Source organism: Anopheles arabiensis, chromosome 2 (assembly GCF_016920715.1).
Source record: "Anopheles arabiensis isolate DONGOLA chromosome 2, AaraD3, whole genome shotgun sequence".
NCBI lineage: Eukaryota > Metazoa > Arthropoda > Insecta > Diptera > Culicidae > Anopheles > Anopheles arabiensis.
Genome location: NC_053517.1, coordinates 52,782,435 through 52,801,121, shown reverse-complemented (window position 1 = coordinate 52,801,121; position 18,687 = coordinate 52,782,435). Strand labels below are relative to the sequence as shown.

At 42.1% G+C, this 18,687-nt stretch overlaps 1 protein-coding gene across 4 annotated transcripts in view; it reads left to right on the top strand.

Moving 5' to 3' along the window:
• LOC120895909 overlaps nucleotides 1-18,687 on the top strand; it is a 140,352-nt gene that overhangs the window by 115,948 nt on the left and 5,717 nt on the right. The window lies entirely within an intron of this gene.

The following is an 18,687-nucleotide window of genomic DNA, read 5'->3' as shown; positions in this document are numbered from 1 at the left end:
ATGGGAGAAATTTTTAAACTGAACTTTGAAATCCTTATGTGAATATGATCAGCGGTGACGTCTTAGCACGTGCTGTGGGGATGGGTTTTTTTATAACTCATCCGACGGAATCGTATCCGAAGGAGATTAGATTCTATCGGAATTTCAACGTTTTAGAGCAAACATCTGCCTTTTTTATGAGTCGGTTGGAAATGCGATTGTTTGGTAGGGTTTTGTAGGCAAGTGCAGCAAAACGTAAGCAACAAGAGTGTTTTTATTGCTTCAATTCAATGATACAATGAAGTGAATTAAACTCTTACTCATGTTTATAGATGCGTCTAATAAAACGATGCTTCCATTTTATTGACGGAACCCACGAATAGATGTGACTGTGTTAAAGAATCCACATTTGGAGTTTCAATCCCAGATGAAAGGAAACCCTCTATAAAAGCATGATTTTCAACGACAAAAATAGGAAACATGCTTAAGCACCTTAACAACTTTGTCCAATGTCCTATTTGAGTAATCCTTCCAGCAATCGGTTCCATAGCACGGCCAAAACACCAATAGATGCCAAGCTGTCATCTCAAATATGCAAACTGCCGGCGGAAATCTATGCAATAAAACTTCACCGCCGTTTGCACGTGCATTTATCAAATGTATCCATTTGTACGGGCTACGTGTCATGGATGTTGTTTTTTTTTCTCGACTTAATGCCTTACCAAGTTCTAAATTGAACTCACCGGTTTCGACAGCTTTGCCAGTTGCTAGGCGGAAGCAACTTGCGTGTTCTACCACCGGTGTAACCTCATGACAAATGTGAAAAATGGTTATGCTTCAACCCTAGCATGCCCCTCGGAACCGCCAGCGATCCTCGGCCAGGTGTTGAAGGAAAAAGTTCACCGGAAACAAGTTTGCACGTGGAAAAACTTAACCCACAATACCTGATGTCAAGGGAACGGAATCCATCATCGCGCTGCTGATGCCCAAATGTGCTTCGCGCCTGTTACAAATGGCACAAGTTTTGCTTAGTTTTTGGGTATTCCAAAAGCTTCCAACAACTGGGAGGGAGTTTCTTCTATCGGGTGTCGCGTTTGACATTTAGAAGTTCGCTTGGCAACCGATTTTGCATGTAGGTTTAGCGTGTCAGTGTTTTTTTTTTATGTTGTTGGTATTTTAACTACTGTTCCGACTCAACCGTGGTCTCTCTACTGACGTCGTTTTCCCCGAATCTCTCTCCTTCCAAGTACACCTCGTGCTTGATGGTTAGTTTACTAAGCTCTACGGGAGGAACCTTGAACTTGGAATTGGCGCACCCGAAACTAGGAAGTTCATTATTTACCGTGGATTATCTCGAGCAGCGGTTTTCCACAGTCCAGGACGAGCACTGAACGATGGTCCACGATTAATCATTAGGCATGGGCCCGGGCAGGCTTAGAATGATGCATGCATGCCGGTTATTTCTTTTTTGTTCGGTACGTAGGTAGAGCATTCTTGCCCACAGTTTCGTGGTGTGCTTTGAAAAGGCCGAGAAAAGGGGGGGGGGGAATGTATTTATCCCACAGTCTCCATCATCACGACCAGAAAAGTGGCCAAGTTGTTTGACAGATGTTCGTTCACATTTGTGGTAGTAGTAGGTTTTGTTTATTTCCACCGGATGGTTGGTTGGCAGGGTTGGCTGGGTTTGATATCCCGCTCGCCTAGTTGCCTATGTTGCACGGTTCTGTTGCTATTGGGCAGAGAAGATGAACGATCGGATGTTGTTCGTCCGACTTCCGGAATGGAAGCGTAAAACTTTTGCACACCCAATAAACTTTTTTTCGGTTGTCACTTGGGTGTGGATCAGTGCGCGTTTTTGTCGGCAGGGGTCGGAAGTGAGACGTTTTACCAAACAACAACCTAGGCTCGCCGCGATGGCTGCCGGATTTGCTGATTCTATGGTGGTTCCATTTGGTGGAAATCTTGTGACAAATGTGTTTGCGGCTAGAAAGTTCACTTATCGGAAGCGGAGACTTTGCTCTGGGAAGGGCTTTTGTGAGCAACCCTTCTGTGTTCGTTCGCTGGTATGGAAAATAAAGCAACACACAAGGAAACAATTATTCGAGGTCAGATCCTCACTAAACCCTCTTTTCAAAACACTTTTAAGCCGGAAGCTCGCTTTGGAGCAATGTGCTAAAAAATGTGTTATTTATACAAAGAAGAGTCTTGGATTTGAATGATGGTATTACCAATCTACGAAAAACAGTTACCATTTCGATACCATTTAAATGTTGTACGAGTTAGACATAAAAGTGTAGAAATTTTGGGTAAAAAATATTCTGTTGCTAGTTTATAGGCACAAATGCTTCTTGTTATAATATATTAATATCATTACTTTTTGATAAATTGATATTTCTTATGTCATCAAACAATCAAACATTAACAATTAATATTTTTGAATATTTACGTGCGTCAACCAGTTACATTTAAAAGGTTTTGATATTATTCGGTATGTAACTTTCTGAGTGCAATATTAAAATCCTGTTTATTTGTTTTAATAAATAAATGAAGTGCAATTAAGCATTATTGCGATGCATACGAAACACTTGTGCACAAGGAATGCGCTTGAACAATATTTCATATACTAAAATACTGTTTGAAACTTAAAACTGCATATAAGTTCGAAGGAAAACGATTAATCGAATCTATGACAAAGCTACAAAAGTGAATGCATACTCTTACGATTAAAACTATGAGATAAAGTCATTTACAGCTTAAACTCAGGATTAAATAATCAAACACATGCACTTCCGATTTTAAAGACTTACGTCATTCAACAAACTTCTGTTAAATGAACGAACGAACTGAAAAACATTTCATGTCTTACAGTTTGCCGACTTAGTAACATCAGTCTGTTACTTTGCCTGTGAAATAGGATGACGTGACTAATAGGTTTAAAATCAAAACGACTCTCTGATGTTACTAATAGCTACCGGTAAAAGTACAATGCTTGGATAAAAAATGTAAGCTCTCTAGAACGAACGTAGTACGGGAAGCATCCGTTGAGTTTGATCGAATTGTGGAACTAAGTTTTTGTATACTATTTATCATTAGATAGCCCGAACACGCATTTTTTACACCCTTAGCATAAAATAGTTTACACATATGGTTTTATTATTTTGTTTCTAACCATGATTTCAAACACATATTCAGCGTTGTGATTTAATCCACATTCTGTACATTATCTATGTTCTGCTATTGTCTCATGTTCAAATGAATGGAAAAGGCCACGTGCCAAGCGGCTCGCGGTAGAACGGGAGCGATGAAAGGTAAATGCACAACCGTACGTGCTTTATTGTACACTTTATTTCATTTAACCGATTTCACGGTCCTCCGCAAAGGTTTCGTCCAAGCACTTCGTGTAAAACCAAGTGGATGAACAAGTCGACTTAAATCCAATTACGGTACCAACTCAAACACACGGCCCTGCACACAATCCCACCCAATTGCACAGGTAATTCAACAAAAGACAGTACGAACAAGAAGGACGCAACTTTCGCTTCCTAAACCGGGAAGGCCGGTATGGTGAAATGATCAAATTACTTCATTTTAAAGATAAAGCTCGTTTCCGTATTATTGAGAGCTGCTTGGCTATTATATTTTACGTTCCCCCAGGGCCACGGTATAGAAAATGTTCAAAGAATGGGGAAGGTCCAAGCATAACCGAGAGCAAAAAGTGTAGGACGTTGAATGTCTTGAGATTCGGAGTAAGTTAACCTTTTGAAAATGGGTTTGAGAATACAGTACAGTTGGTCTTTTTTAACGAGCATTGAGAGACTTCTCTTCAACAACCGATTTCTAAACTGATTTGGATAAAAAGGTACAGTATTTTCTTTACTGAAAATACTACGAATAAATAAAAAAGTAGCAATCTTTCTCTCTCTCAACTTCAAATGCGCGATTTAAAATATGCACGAGAGGGAACAGTAATTCATTCTATACAGAAGCATTTCGAGAATATGCAGTGAATTAAACTGCTGCCAATCTTACAGAAGAGTATTACTGGCGAAATTATATGAACTAAATCCTCATGAAAAGCAGAATTGTAACACACAAAAAATGCTTTACAAAGAACTCGCTTACCGTGTTAAATGGCAGTAATAACCCATGCCAGCCTAAAGCCAGCTGCACAACGAACAGTCATCTTCTAGCAATGAACTTCTGCGGAAGCTCCACAAATCCAGAATGTCCTCCAGTGCGGAAACCGGAATCGAGAGAGCAGAATTGTCTACGGCACCGGTAGCCGATGCCCATTAAGTCAGCCCGCGGTGTCGGTGTCGGGGCTTTATGTTACACTATAAATTAGCAATTATAAAAGTTTTCCGCTCGCTGGTCTTTCTCGCGTTCTTTGAATGAAATTCACTTCGAAAGGGTTTTTCTTGAGTATGGTTCGCTCTTGCTGCTTTACGTGCTGCTCGCTGAAATGCTTCCGGTGCTTGCGCGGTTAACGATTCCGAAAACCCTCGAGCCAGACTCTTTTACTCGGCGTTGCGGTTTGTCTATTTTGCTTTTTTTCTGTCGCGGCAGTAACAAGACTCGTACATGATGAATAGCAAGTGAATGGAGAAACAAACAGATGAGAGTGGCAGTAATGTATTGCTCATGGCGCTTGTAGATGTTGTTCCCAAAAATCCAACACAGAAAATGTAAGGCTCATGATTGTATGAAGTAAAAATATTATATAATGATCATTTTGTTAATTTACCATAAATCTAGCTGAAAACCTGCCCAACTCTTTGGTAAAACATTTATCTAGGTCTATCTAGGATCTCCCTTTGGTTGGTTGAAACGGATGGTTTTGTGCTGATATTGCGCTGGGTACGGGAATATAGTAGACACCAGCCGTTCAGACACTGGCGTATCCATCTAATTTCTGTTTCAGACTCTTATTATATGTTATTTTACTTGTTTATTTTTTCCCTAAATAATAACAGTGAGTGTGGCTATTAATGTGGTCTGAAGACGGTTCTGAATAGCAACATAACACTTTTGTAACGCAACATTGAAGAGGTGAATTAAAAGTATTAAAAATATGGCTCGTTAAAGTTGCTCATCATCACTAATGAAGGTTCATTATGACTATATGATTGCCTCTGTAGTTGGACAGCTAAGAACTGTTGATTTATAATGTTTCGTTAATGGGTATAAATATTCAATCTAGCCAACGCATCAGGGGCACGTAGCTTTCCCACTGAAAGTTTTCACTTTTTTGTTTATTTGTTTATTTGTATCGGTTAAGTTATACACTCATTGCACTATTTTATGTTAAAGAAATTGTAATCTTAGTAATAGAACAGTGCTCTTTCCAGGAGCACGTACCACTTGGCTTTGAAGATACATTTGCCGCGGCCCCCAACCTTTGAGAACATGCATTTCGAAGGCTTAGCTCAAAGTTTTGATAAAAAATGTTTTTAAATATTATTCTTTAGAGATTTTAGAGATGTATTCTTTAGAGAGAGATTGATTTTAGAGAGATCTTATTCTTTAGAGATTTCTGCAGAAAATGTAAAATTGATTGTGGGGAAAAATGCACGATGTGTATTGTAATAAGCTATTCTATAAAAAAAATCTATTATGTCGCGGACCATTTCTATTAACGCCACGAAACACAGGTTGGAGATCATTGTAATAAACAATGTTAAAATGCAGAAGTTGAAGCGTTAAGAGTTAAAACGCTACAGTATATAAAACAAGCATAAGACTGTATAAGTTGTAGCGACGAAACAGTAGAAGGAAAAAGAACGAAGAACCAGTAGATAGTTACATGATTTTTGGTATGTATTTGTAAAACCTGTTAATGTTAAAAAACGGTAAGGCTATTCATATTAGTGATAGCAAAAAAAAAAAAATCGTGATCGTCAGCATAAAAAATATAAGTTCACCAGTGCTATCTAAACTACGCCAAAACCCGATACCATCTGACCTCTAACCTTGGAAGTATTTTTTTTTTGTATCTTGCCATTCTTTTCTAGCTGGAAGGTTTGATCTCGGGACGATAAACACGTTGCCTGTCATCTGTGACAGATTCAATTTGCCAACCCTGACAGCACCATCGAGACACGTGTCTTTCGTGGCCATGTCGCTGGTTTAGCAGTGCTGTGTGTGTGGCTGTGTCTGTGTGTGTGTCTTGTATCCACCCTTTTGCACCGTGGATTACTGGCAGTTTTGCTACTCGACTTCGTTCCGAACCAGCATACCGAACCAGCAGACTACCGCGCCGAACCATCGCCATGTCAATTAGAGCTTTGACAAAGCCATATTGCCACTTGGCCACAGTGAGGGCACGTCTCCGATGTGCTCTGGCGCACAATATGTGCTCGAGAACAAAAGTACAAACCGGGCGCGATGCCCAGAGACGGTGGCATGTGATAGAAATCTCATATTTGACTAATTTTTATGCTCTCAACGTACTCGGTTGTGGCGATGGACACGGAGATAAATACTAACAAATTGCAGCATAGTTGGTTTTCATGTTAACGCTTTTTGTTGCTGTCCGATGTGAAGGCCTAACAAGAGCTTTTTTTGCGATTGCATTGAAAGTAAAATCATCCTATACAACCATTGTAATCTTTGCTGTTTCCTTGTTTTAAGTGGATAAGAGATGCCTTACGCTTGTAATACCAATAACCACACTTGCACTAGTAATGCTGCTTGTATCGTGAAATGGAAATTAATCCACGATTAAGTTATTTTTTATCGAATTATAAAGTAATAATCTTGATTGATCACATGACAATCCTGATCGCTCGACCACATAGCTAAAGCTAAAAAGGCGTTAAATTTTCAAACACCTGTGTAAAGCCACTGAGTACCATATTTTCCAAATTAAATTCATTGAAATCTAATTAACACTTACGCAGGTGATTAAAGTGTTTACTGATATTCGCAACAAAAACCTCCACCACGTTATGACACCTAACCAAAATGTATCTCAATTTTCTAACAAACGTAAACTAGTTAACGGGCGGAAACGAACCAGACAAACATGAGATGCTGATTTTATCCTTCGGCGTAGAAAAACGATTCTAGGGAGCGCTGTTTCGACTGCAGATTGCTTCATTTTACAAATCATTAGGGCAAACGGGTATTTTTCGGTCAAAAAGTTTTGAAAACAAGAAAAATCCAACAAACCTACTGCAAACCTTCATCCATCCATCAGTCAGTCAGTCAATCAGTCTGTTAGTCCCTCGGCAAGTCACCCAGCCAGCCAGCCAGCCAGCCAGCAATGTGCCACCGTTCCGTCCATCCCCCGGTAAAAGGTCAGTGCGAAACAGCACAACACCCACCGGAAAGCTGTTGAAAGCTGTCCGTCGGGTTTGAAATTTTCCATAAATCATCAGCCGCGCGAGACACAAACGCTTCCAGTAGGAGAGGTCATGCCCGGGCTCCATTCGCAACCCGCTCCCTGTTTCTTCCGTCCCGTTGTTAATCGCCTCCGGGCCGCTGCTCCTTTTGTGCAAGCTTAAGCCACAACATTTCAATCCATTCCCCTTGCAGCCGTTGTTTGGTAAAGTTTTACGTTGTTAGTGCTGCTTTCCTGAGCTGATCATTCCACCACACCATGACGATTTCGCCCTGCGTTTGGGCTCCTCACGCTTCCACTCCGTTCGATCCGGTCGCAAACGACTGTTGTCCCTGTGGGGTCCATTTGTCATAAACCGTTCCCCCCTTTGCCGGCACTTCCGTTCTTGACACATCGGTCCTCTGAAGCGGTGCTCTTCTTGCACAACACTTTTGTCACTGGTGCCTCATGGCACGCCGCGTTCCGTGCCGACTTTTGAACCGATGTTGTACAAGCACTTTAAAAACAATCATTCTCACACCAAAGCACTTACTTTGGCCGGGACTTTACAAAAGCGTCCACCCACACTTAATATCCTAGTGCGCGGCTAGCGTTTGATTCGGCGCTGCACCGGGTCACCCCCTTTTGTATGGTATTTGTACGGCACCGCACCATAAATACGCAACCCAGAGCGCCGATGGTGGCCGATAGGAACGCAAGAGATGGAAAATAGTGGCATTAAAATATGCTAACTTTTCTCGTTCCGCAGCGACAGGCAAAGTCGTCGTCGTAAAAACCCAGTTTGTGCAAGCGACCAACAAAACCAACAACTCCCATAAACCATTGTGTCTGCTGCATTGCACGAACAGAGCGCGTGAGGCGGTACGGTACGCGTCCGCGGAAGCGGAAAACAAATTTTCTATTGCGCCAAAGAAAATGGCGCTTTGGAAAGGGCTAGAGCACTATGCTTCAGTTTTTAACAGATTCGTTTCTTTTCTGTTTGCTTTCCTGTTTCTTCAGATTTCTAACCAAATAAAGAAACATTTTAGAAAAGAACAGCTTCTATTGTCCATTCTCCTTTCCTTTGGCCACTCCTCAGCAGGGGCGCATTTGTGGTACAACTACCGATGTGACAGAACAGGATGTTTTGTCAACAGCAAATCAACTTTTACTCACTCTCACGTACACGGATACTTTCCCCGGATGCTTATCATGGGACTTCCGGCAAGCGGGAGTGATGAGCGACGGCATAAAAACTAACCTTCGCTGAACCCGCTCGCACCAGGAAGCTCGTGTCAGCCGTGTACCGTACTGTTCTAAGGCAAGAAAAAAGGTTAAGCACGGCTAGGAAATTCCCGATGCAAATGAGCAAACTTTCTGCTGAGTGCATTTTCCTCCCTGTTTCTCCCGGTGCTCCTTCCGGGTGGCAAAACAACGTATTGCAGGTTCTTAATATTCTTCTATGGGTTGCTGCTTCGAGAACAAAGTTATCGGCTCCTCATTCTTCCTTTGCAGCGTCACACAAGAAGCAGCAACAGTTGTCCCTTTCAGACGTACTTCACCCCAACCAAGCCGACCGCTTCTAGTGGGGCGTCTATTAACCCATAAGTTCCCCAGCGGGATATTCACAAAGCGTGGCCTACAATAACAAAAGCCCTTACACGAGTGGGAGAACTCGCATTGCACCTCTGCTCAATGGTAGTAGGGCCGAACGGCTCAACGAACCGTAGACGCCTTCACAAAACGCATGCACTTAATGCACTTTCACCACACAATTTTGCTAAAGATGCAAATGAGAATGGGCAAAGAGGCGGGTACAACACAACAATAGAGTTACTGTGTGTGTATGTGTGTGTGTGTCATCCAATGCATGTGAATTGTTGAAGCAACAAGCGTCTGCTGGATCCTGGCGAAGCCACATGCTTGTTCCATGCTGTTCTATTCCGGCCCAAAGAACTGCCTATCGGATGAACTAAACCCGTACATGCACAGTGGGGGCAAAGTAGGGGAAAATCTTTTTGTACTCGCTCCAGCAACGGTAAAAGCACGTATCACACGGAAAAGGGTAGCACGTTATTTCAACCCGCCCAAACGCAGCCCCTTTTTAAGGTAAGCAATATCTTGCCGTTACGTGTCTCTCCTCCCCACGGTCGGATGCAGTCGGTGGTCGTTCAATAGTTTGTATTTCCGGTGCAGTAGCGATGCAACATTCAATCCACTCCGTCGGGTGATAGACAAAAGCGTACGGAACGTGCTGGGATTCTGTCATTGTTGCTTATTTCCCTTTGTTGGTTGTCGATTTAACTTGACAGACTCATTTCGTGCCGCTCCTTTTACGCACGCCCTCGATGCAGCGATGCAATGTTCAATTGTTGCACGGGCGTTGTCATTTGATGTCGTACCGATCCGCTTGCGTTTGCGTCACTACAAAGGCTGTTACTGTGAACAGCGCCATAATGGGCAACATGACACGAATGCATCGGTGGCTTTGCTTGGTGGAGTTGCTGAATAAGCCATGCTGGCAGTATGTAGCACGAATTCTAGCAAATTTTGGGCTCAACATCAATTAAACAACTTCACATAGTTCTATTCAAAACGTAGTTGCAGTTATAAACGAGCCCCAAGTGGCCGCTTAGTTTGCGGATTGCTAAAACCGCCCCTGGTTGTCGTAAGTATTAAGCTAAAACCTAATGAAAGAACGGCAATGAAATTTAAAAAAAGTTAAGAATCCTGACACCAAAATGGGAAACCACGGACACTCTGTCGTAGGGAAAGATGGACACTGAAATTTTTTGTTAATTTTATTTTTATTCCTTAAGTAAGGGTAATCGGAAGACATGAACCATAAAGCAAATAGAGAAAACATTGAAATATGCGAGAAACGGAACACCTGAAATAACAACCATTCGTTATAATATTATTCGCTCCACGTTGATGAGGCACTTTACGAAACCCTTTATCTTGCCACTACTTGGACAACTTTAATCAACAATAAGAAAAAACATTGATATGGCATCGTTCAGGAATATATGGGATATTCTGTTGAGAGGAATAGATGAGAGAACTATAAAGATCAAAAAGTTGATTTTAACAGGATTGGAAAAATGGCTGGACCTTTTAACAAGTGCTTCAAACAAGCTGTTAGTGCCCGTAATAATGCTTTACCTTCTGCATTATATGATACATTAAAAGCGGTGCTAACATTTCCTAAATTCACAGCTGAATGAACCGTTGTTGCAATTGGCCAAGAATTGGTTTATGTACGTACCAAGACGTGCAAAGTAATAGGATTTGTTAAAATACTGTAAACCTCTTCAATCTCCAACGTTTTCTACAGGTGTCACTCTTACCCTTCTAAGTATCCCACTTTCCCATATCAGATGTCCATCTTTTCCGAACATTTCAAAACTGCATAAAAACATGTTTTTATTTCACAAAAAAAAAACAAAAAAATCGTTAGAAACCTTAAAGTTTCAACAAAAGTTTTATTGCCGCTGTATTTATACATCCCTAGATTTTTATCATTTTGGTGTATGTGTGCGTCTTTACAGACATTACCTCACATTATTTTATTCGCCAACGACAAACCAAAACATAACTTACTGTTGTTAACATGCTTTTTAAGATTTAGTTAGCTATCTAAATGTGAGCTACTGGTGTGATATTTGCGTTATCCTTGCGTTTGCCGGCACGATCGAAGTTAAAATTGAACCATGATCACTCACATCTGCACAGCGTATAGAAATTGTGGTTTTGTTTTACTGACTTTTCTTAAACTTACCTTATTATTTGATATTTATTTTATTTTATTTGATATTATTTGAATGTGTACATTTTAATACAGTTTATGTAAACTTTATTGAATAAAACTGCTTAAAACAAATCTTCCCAATTGTTTAGCATGCAATACAAAAACCAGTGCAAAACTTTAACATTTGAATAAAATGTTGTTGTTATTTTTTTCAAATTATTAAATTAAAATAAATATAATTAGAGACGTCAACTTTCGCGATCTAACAAAATTCGCGTCATGGATTCATATGTAATGTAACTTAGTTGCACATAAGTAGTGAGAAAAAGGTAAAATTTTATTAATTGCTATTTTTTTGAACACTTAGCCTACAACAACCACGTCATTAAAAACATTTTACGATTTTTTTTAATGTTTTTTTTCAGGTCAGCCTTTGTGTTATGAATTTTATATTGATTTTTCAGATGTTGTAGACATTTCGAAAGGATCTAAGGAACTCACTTTTAAAAATTTGATTGTGTCCATTATCATTTACTTTATTGATATAACTTAGGAATATTCATTATTTAAGCATTTTTATCATGCACTTAAACGCTTATGCTTAGTACTCTCAATTATTTTATTACACGTTAAAAAGGTTCTCCGACTTGGATTTAAACTAATCCTGCCCAGAAAATACACAAAAAATAATAACTCCATTAATAGCCCGCGTGGGTACATTTGATAAATTTAAATATTCACTTACTGTCACACTCCATCATACGCCCGAATTGAGTTGCCACTCGTTAATTCTAATATAAACGTAATCATTGTCCCATAAAATGACACCACTTCGCTCTCAATTTGTCGCCGTAATAAAGAACGCGTGGCTAATCGTTTGCTTTTTGTTCTGCTGTCACACTGTCCCTTGTAGGTCATGGAACAGATTTGTTTTCGTGATTACTTCTTGCCAGAGCTACAGCCAGCCAGTGCGATTCGTTTGTTTGTTCTTTCCATTTTTTCCGTGCGTTTTCTTTTTTTCACCCATCGTTTGCCCATTTCGAACGTTTGACGGTGAAGCACCATGCGCCTCCATTTTATTGCTAAATCAAGTCCACTGTTTCTGTCTAATTATGCTATGCTGTCCAGCGCTCCGTCTGACTGGCTGTGGGGAAATGGTTGAAACAAAACAACCATATCTCGCCCGTCAGTAGGGAGGAGGTTTTTGGTGAAATAAAGAAAAAAATATCACTCTCAGGGGGCAAACTCAGGCGCACAAAAAGCAAGCAACGACTGATTTTTTGACCTCCACCAATTGGGTGCATCATATCTCCGTACACGTGCTAGTGTACCTACGGTGTAAAGCTTTTTTGCCTCATGCTACAGTGAAAACATGGAAGGGAAAAAGTACGCACAGCACAATGATGAAAGTTAACCGCTCTCGAGAGTGTGGGGGCCCAATTCTCGCCCTCGGGAAACGCTGTACCACCACCACCACCAACAAACGGTCCTGGTGGTCCGACTTTGAAGTCATTCCCCTCTGCACTCCATCGTACACGCACACCTCACCCCACCGTGTTGCGGCAGTGCGGCACAGTTAGAGGACGCGCATAAATCGTTCGCTTTCATTGTTTCGGTACACCGGCACGACAACAACAATAATCATTTATTCTCCGAATAAAGCGTCAGGGTGCGGGATCCTTTGACCTACTCTCCGTCACCTGCCCCACCTCCCACGCCAAGTGGAGGAAACACAGTGAAGTTGGAGAGCAAAAGGAAAATAAAGGGAAAAGTCATGTGCCAGCAGTCGGCTATTTTTTATTTGTACAAACGAAACAGCCAGTCAACGCTCGCTACCCGCCACGGCACGTCTCCCGCGCCCGCGAAGTGGAAGTAAATGACACGAGAAGAAGGAAAAAGGGGCATAAAATAAGAATAATGAAGCGAGTGTTTTTCTCCGAGACGCTTTATCTATCTTCATTTTCGTTTCTGTCTTGGTTAGCGATTTTTCGGGCATTCGTGTGGGTAAGCTGCTGTTGTTTTCTCGGCGTGTGTCTGTGTGTTTCCACGATTCTTTGCATTTTTTGTTGTTGTGTGACATAGCAGCCTGCACAATACGCCTAGGTTGGATTTTCTTTCAACTAACCAAAGCACAAACAGCCTAAATAATAGGGCTGGCACCAACGTTGGACCACAAAAAGAAACACACACACACACATACAGAGTCGACTTGCATGAAATGCCAGCTTAGAATGGTGGTATGAACAAACGAATTCCAGCTGTCGTCTAGTACCGCGCCGAGCGATTTCAAGAGCAGCCGCGAGTTTTGGTTTCGATCTGTGCGCGGAACGAGCGTCAGTCCGGGAAGCAGCTTGAGACAAATTTGCATTCCATTGAGTAAATTTTAATATTGAGCCAATTACGCACCATTTTGAGTTTCATACCGGGTGAGTGGTTTTCCATTCCGTTCCTGCCGGCTCGTTTGGCCCCTGCTCTGACACTCTTGCCACGCTACGGTCGGTCCGCGCTGGTCTGCCTTTTGAGTGTGTACACTTGGCAAATCGCCCTCCTTGATCGGCGTCAGTTGATTGGACAAAATAAAAAGAGCGGCTTTGAGCAAAAGATGGCCCGCGAAACGTATTCGGTCGCTCTTTTTCTAGCAAACCGAACGACGAATCAATAGCGTACGGATGCACGCTAATTTGCCGATTTAGCCGTGGCGCGGCTGTTCAAATTATGCTTCACGCTTGATATGCTCTGCATTGCGAAACGGCCGGAAATTCGAAAGAACACTGCAAGGTATCCTTTTCAAGGCTAGCGAGCTGCTTCACCGATGGTGGAGTAGTGCTTCATTTCCGCGAATAGTTTTGTTTTACTAGAAATGTGTGTTAATACGAGTATTAGACTGACTATTTTAAAGTTAAATTCCAACTGTTTCAGTTTCAAACTCCAATTCATAGCTAATATTATCTAAACTGAGCATTGCCATGAGCTACAATTCACTAGCAATAAGTTGTTTGCTGTGGTTTTTCTGTTAATTTTCTCTTTGCAGTGCAACATACAATTTCCTGTAAACATTGAACCATTTTTGGACCATAAAATATTCATTGGCACATGTCGTTTTCGACAGAAATTTTTTGTGACTCCCATGGGTACGGGTCCATTTTAAAGCTGAGCATAAATTTTAATTACTACTCCTATGCTACCACTAACATGAAGCGATCACTTTTCTTAGTGCAAAGCCACTCTTATTATTGCACCATTTCGACCACTAGCCCAAACTTTCCATATCAATTACGGGTCACATACAGTTATGAAGTCTCCTGGCTCTCTACTTTACACCCCTCAGGAGGGAATTTCAGGTGATGTTGCCACAGCGACGACTTTCCTCCTTCCACAACCGCAGCTCATCAATGTTGCCTTCCACCATGGTTTGTCGATGTTTTCAAACGTGCCTCCTTTCAACTCACTCCACTTGAGCATTCAACGAACTTTGACAAACTTTTGCCATCGTAAAGCATCCATCTACGTTGCCCGATGGGCGGTACGGTACGGTTCACGGGGCCAAGCACAGCTATGGGCAAGGTTGGGCCAACAAAATTGTGGCAAAATATGTCCACCGTAAATTGAATCTGCGGTAAACGGTTGCGGGTGGAACAATTTATACGCTCACAGGAAAATAGAATAGGTTCGGGGAGTGACCAACAAAAAAAAAAGATCTACATTAAATTACATTCCTCTCGCTGTACCTCTGGGTGATGCTGGTGCAGAACTCTCAAATATGTGAAGCGTTCCACCAAGGTAACGAGCCACTGATAAAGGGTATGAGAGAGAGGATGAGAGAGTGAAGAGAGAAAACGACAGGCGATTTCTGTCCGACAGTTTCTGGTACCACATGTTGGAGGCGTGAAAAATGGTTTCCCTCTCTCATGGCAGCTGGTGGCCGGATGTGACTCAAATGAAAATCTTGTTATGGTGCGAGATCTTTTTCGCTGACGTTCGGCCGTGGACTGGCTGGTGGGCTCGCGACCGAACGAGTTGAGATGCGCTCTGTCATCATATTTGCTGCAGTCGACCAAGCGCCACCCGTTTGATGGCAGAGTAAAACTAAAACTGACATCGTAATACGTTCTTCGTGGGGCAGATTTTTGACCCCATTCTCCTTCAACGGGCACGGCCCTCAGCGCTTCGTGGGTTGGTTGGCAGAGAAGGGCGAAACATTACTTAACTTGCACATGAAAAGTTTCACTTGCAGACGAATTTTCTATTTTTCACCCGGCAATGTTCAGTCTTGCTGAGCACAATATTGCCCCGCTGGGAGCCAGCCAGCAAGCCTGCCGAGTGGAATAACGCTCAAATCCTTCTTGGCGCTCCAATTATGCACAGCCTTGGGCCGGGTGCGTCAGGCTCAAAGAGAGAAGCTAGCTTATGGGCCTTGGAAGGCAGGTAGCAACGTCGCAAGCAGTACGCTGGCAGCACACGTTTGCCACTTTTAATTTATCACCTGCCGTCAACATCTCAACGAGCATGTGGGTCACGGCGTACTGGTCCCAGACAAACAGAAAGTGATAATGGAAGGAAATTCATTCCGCACATTGAATTACATGAGGGCACTGGTGCAGCTTTGCACCTTGATTGCGCACACCATAGTGCACTTCAAACGAGTCGCGTAAGAACTGCTTGCCCTTGCACTTCATAATCAATTTCGTTTCGGATAGTGGCAAAAGCACGAGCACTTAAGGAATGTGCCATTTAAACGCGACCCTTCGGGGCCTAGCGGGTCTGACAGATGATGGAGAATAATTTAATATAATAAAATATTTTATGACTGATATGAAGTTATTTCTTCACCATATAAATTATTTTTTTCAACATATACATTAATTTCTTTAAAAAAAACTATTTAAAAATCTTAGGAAATGGAATTATAGAGATGCACATATTTTTTGTGTATTTAATAAAGTTTTATGAATGATATTTATTCATATTTCAACATTATGCAAATAAACTAAATGTTTTTACAATAATTACTATGCATTGCATTTGATTTATTCAATTTCAACGCATTTATGTCATATTTATGCGCCACACATATTTCTATAGTGGTTGAAGTCATAGAATCAGCGCAAAAACAGTCCATTTGAAAAAAAACATATTTTAATCACTCGTAATGCTTAAAAAAATGAATTATATCAATCGTCATCGAAATCGAAATATTTTGAACGAGCATGTGGTGGCATCGGAAAACTCTCAGAGGAACTGTCCGAGTCATACACACACCCAAGATGACCAACATAGTTTCATCAAGAAACAAAAAACGTTTTAATGGACAAAAAGATATCCCCAAAGGCGGGACTACTAGCGTACTACAAATATGACCAATTGGGGAAAAGTTCGGCAGCGGTCGCAAAACAGGGTCATGCGGGGTCAAGAATGTTTGCGAAGCTGATCGAGAATAGGCGCCATCGAGAAAGTTAGTAGCAAAAGTTAAGCGAGAGAAAACAGACTAATTTTTAAACTGTGCAACAAACACTAATTACACACAAAACCAGTTCTAAGAAAGTCTAAACAGCTACTCAACAAATTGTTACCAGGCGTAATAGAGGTTGTATTTTCGAATTTCTAGTAATATACAGCTTTTGAATCAAATGTACACTACACTAAGAGTTTTTCGTCAAAATCAGTAAACTGAACGCGATAACATTGTGTTACAATTCCAGCTTCATGCGAATAAAACTACAAATGTAATGAACACGAACACGATAACCATCGACACGCTAGAGATTCCCTTAATGTTGTTGTTGGGTTTGTTGTTACACCAAAGCACTGTTACTATCCAACACTGTAGTTAATGCATTGCCTGACCACCGTGTGCGGGTAAAACGAGCGTGAATAATCATTCTAGCAGGTTCGTTAAATCGTAGAAACTCTGCTAGAAAAACACTGCACGCCATAAAACAGGAAGCAATAGTGCCCGATGGAATAAATTACAGCATGGGGAAAACTTTTACCTTGAAGCTCCGGCCACGACGGGGTACAACTGGAAGGCGTGTAATTGTAGCAATACGAGCGAACTATTTCCACTGACCACTGCCAGAGGTAACTAGCATAAGCCGTTACTATCACCCACCGCGGTGCACAACATGCACAATGCAGAATTCAATCTCGGAAACAGTCTGCCCCACTGGCTACAATGAGCGATGGGTGTATGTTTTGTTCGCCAACTTTCCTTGTTTGAACACACGCCGTACAATGTGTGTGTGAGTGTATTTTGGGGTTTTTGTCGTGTTTTAATCCCACGCTGAGTTCTGATGTGAAGCAGTTTTGTGTATAATGCACAACGTTGCTGGCCGGTACTAGGCAAAGTTCTCTCCTGCTTTCTCGCAAAGGCGGCGAATCGTTTACAGTGCTTCAAAAATTATATCTCCCGGTTGTTTAATCTTTCACTTTCCAGCATATCGAAGCGGACAGGCAAACAGTAAATGCTTGTTTAAGTACGGTACGGTTTTGCTTTGGCTCTGCGCCGCCATTGTTACTAGCAAATGTAAATGTTGTTGCTCTGTACCGGCACCCAGCTGCCCATTTCCACGCTCATCTCAACGGCTTATCCAACACCTTATGGTTGTGCGATCAGTCGGGAAGCTTATCCCCGTCCTTGCGCCCCTTGCGTTGCTCCCTTGCAACCCCGGCTCACCCTCGACCCTATTTGCTTATCGGAAGTCATGTCGTAATAAATTTTTACTTTCCCTTTTTTATCGCTCATTCCGTTTGTTTTGCTCGTGTTCGGAGCACCGTCCGTACGAGGTGAACAATTTTCCATTCCATTTCCCTGAGCGTAGCAAACCTTAAACCTCTACTTTCACCAACAAGCCCACACGCTCGGGACGGTCTCTTAATCTTCCAAGAACGTTCCTTCGTTTAACGATGCGTCCTTCACAATGTGTGCGCCCCTCAGTGTCATTGTGCCCGGGACCGAGCACGACCTTCGGCACATAAAAAGCGTATCGACAAGTTTATGATTTACTGATACGGATCCTGTTCCTGTTCGCAACTGTTAAGCTGCTGGTCCGTCACCAACCACTACCCGCTCGTCTCGGTATCATCTCTACAACCAAACATGTCGCACACGACTCGAAGTACACGACGGTTCATGCCCCGCCGTCCAGCCCCGGTGCGCGTCATGCGAAGTGATGACATAAAAATAGCCAGCCAATGAAACTCGATACATATGGCCACACCGTCACTGTCAGCATCCCCTCAGCACCCCTCGGGAAGAGAGTCTCGGTGGCTCAATCGTAAAGAAGCTAGCATTTATGACTACATCACTTTGGTCTTGGGAGCTCGATCCATCTCGATATTGCTCGTTCATTGCCGCTGCCACGAGCGAACGGCACGGAGCGCGGAAGGCAAACCGTACACGCCGAGCAGGTTGGCGTGATTCGGCTCATTCCTAAGCGTTTGCATTATCGAGCACGACCGATAAACATAAAATTGCAATAAATATCGGTCCAGGCTCAGGGCAGACTCGCCCACAACACATCAACCCGTGTTGCTCCACCGCTGACAGTACCTGAGTGCTGAGTAAAGTTTAGCGAAGGATTTAACCTAGACGCAAACATTGCTTATCCTGCGATAGACGACAATATTGTACTTCAAT